The sequence below is a fragment of the Triticum aestivum genome, chromosome 7B (genome assembly GCF_018294505.1).
Source record: "Triticum aestivum cultivar Chinese Spring chromosome 7B, IWGSC CS RefSeq v2.1, whole genome shotgun sequence".
NCBI classification, from domain to species: domain Eukaryota; kingdom Viridiplantae; phylum Streptophyta; class Magnoliopsida; order Poales; family Poaceae; genus Triticum; species Triticum aestivum.
In genome coordinates, this window is record NC_057813.1 from 19,164,535 (window position 1) to 19,171,053 (window position 6,519).

The 6,519-nt window shown below is 46.4% G+C and overlaps 1 pseudogene; it reads left to right on the forward strand.

Moving 5' to 3' along the window:
• The first annotated feature begins 221 nt into the window (after positions 1-221).
• LOC123160807 (protein NRT1/ PTR FAMILY 2.3-like) lies at positions 222-5,520 on the forward strand (annotated as a pseudogene).
• The last annotated feature ends 999 nt before the right edge of the window (positions 5,521-6,519 follow it).

Below are 6,519 nucleotides of genomic sequence, written 5' to 3' on the forward strand. Positions count from 1 at the left end.
TTGGTCACTGACACCAATGGACTGTACTTAGTCAAGTCAGACATGGAGCTTTTTAACGTGCACTCTGCCTTTTTCTTTGCGGGTGCCCTTTTGTCGTCGTATCAAAAGATATATAGCTGGCCGACCACACCGTCTACCGATCTTGCTAGAGATAGTGTGACAGCATATTATATTACCTCCATTCCAACTTGTTTAGATACATCTACACAAGTAATCTGGAAGGGAGAAATTATGTAATATAACCTTGCCATGCCACTTACTCCTAGTTTCTCACTGCACATAAACACCCACTTACGCCTGCCTTCTTAGCTCAATCATTGCAAAGACTGCAGGGGAGACCATCCCATGGAGGCCAACGGGTCGCAGCAGGAGGAGGAGCCTCGGCACCTCAGCTCTGGTGATCACGAGTCCCTCAAGGAACCCAGGAACGGGAAGGGGGGATGGATCACCTTCCCTTTCCTCGCAGGTTCGTGCATCCTACTCGTGTGTGATCTAGTCTGTGGAGCATGTTCACAGTTGAGTTTGTGTCTGGCCGTGTGATCGATCGACGTTTGCAGTGGCCATACTGGGCGTCGGGCTGGCGACCGGCGGCGCGACGGCCAACATGGTGGTCTACCTGATAAAGGAGTACAACGTGCCGAGCGTCGACGCGGCGAAGATCTCTAACATCATCTCCGGATCCATCAGCGTCGCCCCCGTGGCCGGTGCCATCGTCGCCGACGCTTTCTTCGGCAGCTTCCCCATCGTCGCCGTCGCCATGGTCATGGCCGTCCTCGTAAGTCTATGATATCTGCGCGCGCGTGCACATGTATGTTTATGTATCAAAGCTTCTGGCCCATTGACCACTCCATGTCATGCGTGCAGTCCTTGGTCATGTTCACGCTGGCGGCGAGCCTTCCGGGCCTCCGGCCGGCGGCGTGCCAGCTCGGGGCCGGCCCGTGCGAGCAGGCGTCGGCGGGGCAGATGGCGGCCCTGTACGCGGCCGTGTTCCTCCTCTGCCTGAGCGCGGCGGGGGCGCGGTTCAACCAGGCGACCATGGGCGCCAACCAGTTCGAGGCCGCCGCCGACCGCGACGTCTTCTTCAACTGGTACTTCATCTTCTTCTACGCGTCCACCGTGCTCGGCGCCACGGTCATCGTCTACGTCCAGGACACGGTGTCCTGGACGCTCGGCTTCGGCGTCTCGTGCGCCGCCGGCGTCGTCGGCCTCGCGGCGCTGCTCCTCGGCACGCGGTACTACCGGCAGCCCCCCGCTCAGGGCAGCCCGTTCACGGGGCTGGCCAGGGTGGTCGTCGCCGCGGCGAGGAAGAGGAAGCTCAATGTCGTGGCGTCGGAGGAGTTGAAGTTTTACTACGGGCTACGTACGGGCGACGAGGACGTCAAGACTGGCGGCGACGATGTCGCTATTCCCAGCGACAGCTTTAGGTAAGAAAAGATCTCGTATGCATTTGTTCATATTCCCGCGGTTCCATAAGGGCATGTACAATGGTGCTATCTTACGAGTGCCACGTAGGATAGATGATGAGGTGGAGGAGAGAGAACTCATAAGAAAAGGCTTGTCTTCTCTTAATTAAGAGAAGACAAGAGGTGATCTCTTAGCACAATATGTCTCACCACATATTTAGGAATTGCTAGTTATTAAAGATAAGGCTAAGAGATGACCCATTGTAGATAATTTTTTTTGTCTTCTCTAAATCACATGCAAGACTTAAGATACGACTATCTTATCAACCACTGTACATGCCCTAATAATTGAAGTTCTACTATTGTCCTAACTCCTAAGTCCAACTACAATATGTTTGACCAAGCCTATATAAAAATATAATAATATCCACAAAAAACAAATTACTTTATTTTATTCATTATGAAACCCCCCCGCAAAAAGATTCGCTACGAAATATATATTTGTACTATATAAATTTGAAATGCTAGATCCTGTGGATTTTTCTACGGACTTAGTCAAACTTTTTCTAAGTTTGACTTAGGATAATCTTCGAACTTCAATTATTTAGAAAAGTTTGGGTCCACATGCATAAATGAACTTTATAAATGCTTAAACTCAAACCTTTTAAAATCACAGGGAATGTTGAAAGTAAATAATGATTTATTTGTTTTGAGTTGATTTTCTTTTGTTAGGAGGTGCTTTTGTAGTATACCCATGGTCTTGAATTTAAGTTTCAGGAATATTTCAGCTACAACAAAAATCATTTAATTTTCAGTTATTTCCGGACGAAAAGAGAATGCAATCAAATATTCTGAGTCTTAAAGAAAGTTAAACAAATCCGTTTATTTATTTATAGTACAACCGTAATGGCTAAAATATTTTGACCGAAACACAATTATGACAGAAAACCACAATTGTCGTACTACAAAACACCGAATCATCCAAAACGCTTTGGTTATGTAGTACTATACGTGAACTAGGTAGCTACCACGTCGACGCACAACAATTAATGTTCGTTGAATTAGTTTAGGGTGCCTTTCAGTGTCAGTTCATATAACTTGTGCTAAAAATCAATTAGGTTCCTCAGTATAAATACCCGTATATTACAAGAAAGTTAGAAGACAGTGTATGAAGGTATACAGGGCAACATGAAAAGCCTTTTTTTTTTGCGGGGACCATACTGATCTTGTCCGGTATTAACTTTTTATTTTTCCATCGCAACAAATTTGTGTGTGTGTGCCCAGCTCTGTATCAAAACAGTGGGCTTTATGCTAAAATTGGGTGATATGGATAGAAAATCCATGCTCTTCCTTTGGTCTCACCCAGGCCATTTACACACTGTAGATCTGCCACAACAAACAAGTAATTGTGCAAAGCGCTGAGCACTGTTGTTCATTTTGTTATATTAGGACTCTCCATTAGCCTCCTTTTCTTTCTTTTGTGCTTGTTGAGAATGGAGATATTCTTTCGCTGCAATTTGCATGTGTTGTACTTCCTCCGTCCGGAAATACTTGTCGGAGGAATGAATGTATCTAGACGTATTTTAATTTTAGATACACCCATTTTTATGCATTTCTTCGATGAGTATTTTCGGACGGAGGGAGTACTTTATTTTCATTTGTACCAACTCACCTTAGGGCTTTTGAAAACGCGACATTACTATCTATGATATTATAGCTTCAGTTACTATACATTTTGAGTTTTGAGCATAATTAAATGTCCTTACATAGTTAATAAAGAGAGTACCTAGTCACTGTTGGGTATGTAGGAGTATGTGGCAAGGGTTGTCTTCCTGTCCATGGCAACTTAACTCCAACCTCCACACCATTATTATTATTATTGGTGATTATTAAAGCAATGACATGGACATATTACCTCATGGTTGTGCTACACAAAATATAGTGCTTTCCTAGTTTTTTTTGTGCCTGTGTGGAGACTGAAGAAAAATATTGGCTTTACAATTAGATAAACTTTTAGCATGCTTATCATGTACTCCCTCCGTCCCAAAATAAGTGTCTTGAGCTTAGTATAAATTTGTACTAGAGCTTATACAAAGTTGAGACACTTATTTTGGGACGGAGGGAGTATATCGAGATCGGTGAACACATTGAAATGGTAACTATAAATTAGTCTCATATTAACATTATAATTTTAGTAGGTTTTGTCGGTTTAGTATACATCAATGGTTGTGTTGAGTTTCGAATACGTCCATGTCCAAATCGATTCCTTTTTGGATATTTATTCTACTTCTTTTTCAGTATTTAAACCACCGGTGGCAAGGCCACCTACTAGCTTTGGCTATCCAACTTTTTGGTAATATCAACATATAGTAAGGATCAACTAAGTATACTATACTAGATTAGTTTGCATGTTGAAATAACGCAAATTAGTCTCGACAAGGGTAACGAGAAATGGTACTATGGTAAGGAAAACAAATGGCACTCTTGTAAACATCACTACTGCCTGATATGAGTATATGAGGAAGTCATCGACGACAATGACATCCAGTTATTTCCACGTTGCTCGATCGCGTGCAGCTTCCTGAACCGTGCCGCGGTGATCACTGACGGCGACGTGGACGCGCGAGCGGCTCGGTGCTCCGGCCGTGGCGCGTGTGCACGGTGCAGCAGGTGGAGGAGTTCAAGACGGTGCTGCGCATCATGCCGCTGTGGAGCGCGGCCATCGTGCTCAGCGTCTCCATCGGCGTGCAGATCAACTTCACCATCCTACAGGCGCTCGCCATGGACCGCACCGTCGGCCGCTTCACCGCGCCGGCGGGCTCCATGTTCGTGGGCAGCCTCATAGCCGTCGTCATCTTCCTCGGGCTCCTCGACCGGGTCCTGCTCCCGCTCTGGAGGCGGCTCACCGGCCACACGCCGACGGCGCTGCAGTGCGTGGGCGCGGGCCACGCGCTCACCGTGCTGAGCATGGCCGCGTCCGCCGTCATCGAACGCCACCGCACCGCCACGGTGCGCGCGCACGGAGAGGAGGGGAACCCGGCGTGGGTGTCGCCGCTGTCGGCCATGTGGCTGCAGGCTGCTCCTGCCGTTCGCCGTGGCCGGGGCAGGGGAGGCGCTGCACTTCCCGGCGCAGGTGACGCTGTACTACCAGGAGTTCCCGGCGTCGCTCAAGAACACGGCCACGGGCATGATGGCCATGATCGTCGCGCTTGGGTTCTACCTGAGCACCGCCCTCATCAATGTCGTCCAGCGCGCCACCGCCTGGCTGCCGGACAACATGAACGCGTCTAAGCTGGAGAACCTCTACTGGCTGCTCACCGTGCTCGTCGCCGTCAATTTCGGGTGCTTCCTTACGTGCGCCAAGCTGTACACGTACCAGAACATCGGCAAGTAGCTCAAGCTCAGAACGCAACACTCGTTGATCTACATGCATGGGGTGTGTGCTTTGTTGAAATATAGGGTGGGCTTTGGCCCATCTAACGATTTCAGGAAAATCTCTAAAGAGCCATGTGGGTTTATTCGTCCTTTGTGTGACTAGCCGTAACTATGTGGGCAATTTGATGAGCATGGCGCAAGGCGATACATGAGGAGGTATACCAAAGTCCATCAGCCACACACGAGTTCATCATCAGGTCCATTTCAGACCTGGAGATACTTCCGGTGAAGAGTGGCGTGCAGCAGTAGAGCGACCTAAAGCGCCGCCGGCAGGATTTGCAAAAATTCATGTGGATGCCGCGATATCCAGGGTGCAGACTAGCAGGGCTGCTGCAGCGGTCTGTCGAGACGCACAAGGTAATTTCATGGGCAGTTCGGCCCTTGTGTTGCATGGAGTAACGGATGTAGCATCGCTGGAAGCAATATCATGTAGAGAAGGGTTGTCTCTTGCGCAAGATCTATCCTTGCAGAACTTCATCATCGCGTCGGACTCGAAGCACGTGATTAACGACATCAACAGAGCTAGCCATGGAGGCTCTGGAGCTATCATTAGTGAAATAAAGCAGAGAGTTTTATTCGTAAATTGTAAATTTTCCTTTGAAGGCAGAGCCACTAATGGCGACGCAGATAGGTTAGCCAAGTTTTCTCATTCATTGGATCAAGGGCGGCATGCCTGGCTTGCCGAACCCCATGACCCATTTTGTATCCCATTCCATGTGAAATTTGATCAATAAAGCTTGGTTAACCCCTCAAAAAAAATGTGGGTTTATATGGCAATGGGTATGGTGGGAAGTTTAATCCCATATTGCTAGTTAGAAAGGAGTTGGACCTTCTTATAAGAGATTCCCATCTACATGTTATTGAAGCTTGAGAAGAGAAGTGCTTCCTGCATGCCGAGGAAAAGGGTATAACTCATTCACTAGCCATGCTAGCGTTATACCTAGATGTATCTGCTGTTAGCGTAGTGTGTGCCTGCGTGATCAAATATCAGAATATGTTTATTTCTGTTGATGCCATGCTAGTGATTTATTCATGGATTAAATTGATCGAAATATTGCTAATGGTGCGAGGACCGCTCAGTTTGGCAAGCGTTTTTTTAATAATTGGTGTTTCGATGAGCTTTTTTGGGATGTGATTATGTATTACTTTACTAATCAACACACACTTAAGTGGTGAAGTTTTTTGTGGCTGCATGTGCTAATGCTACAGTGTTGCATGCTAGTACCTCTCTTTTTTAGGTTTTGATGAAAGGGTGCGCAGGAGGCAGGACTGATGTGTTTTACAGGCTGATACCGATTATTTTGAGAAATCATTAATTTAGTCAAAATCGTGAATCAAATAGCTCAATTGAATGAGAGATCTTCTTGAAAAATCATTGACCTGTCAAAATTGGAAAATTGAACACCTCAATTGAATTAGAGGACACCAAAATTAAGGAGCGTCCCTATATAGATTCGGTTGTTGTAGAGGTAATAATTACTGCCACATGAAGGCATCAGTATATTCTGCCTCGTATTTTGTTGGTTATTTTCTTTTGAGACGGCTGTTGGTTAATTAATGCACTATTTTCTTTAAAAAAAGTATATACATAGATGCTCACAAACATGTATATACACTCAACCCTACAAACTCATACACGTCCATCCTACTCTTATAAGCATCTTGAAATACTAAGCCGACA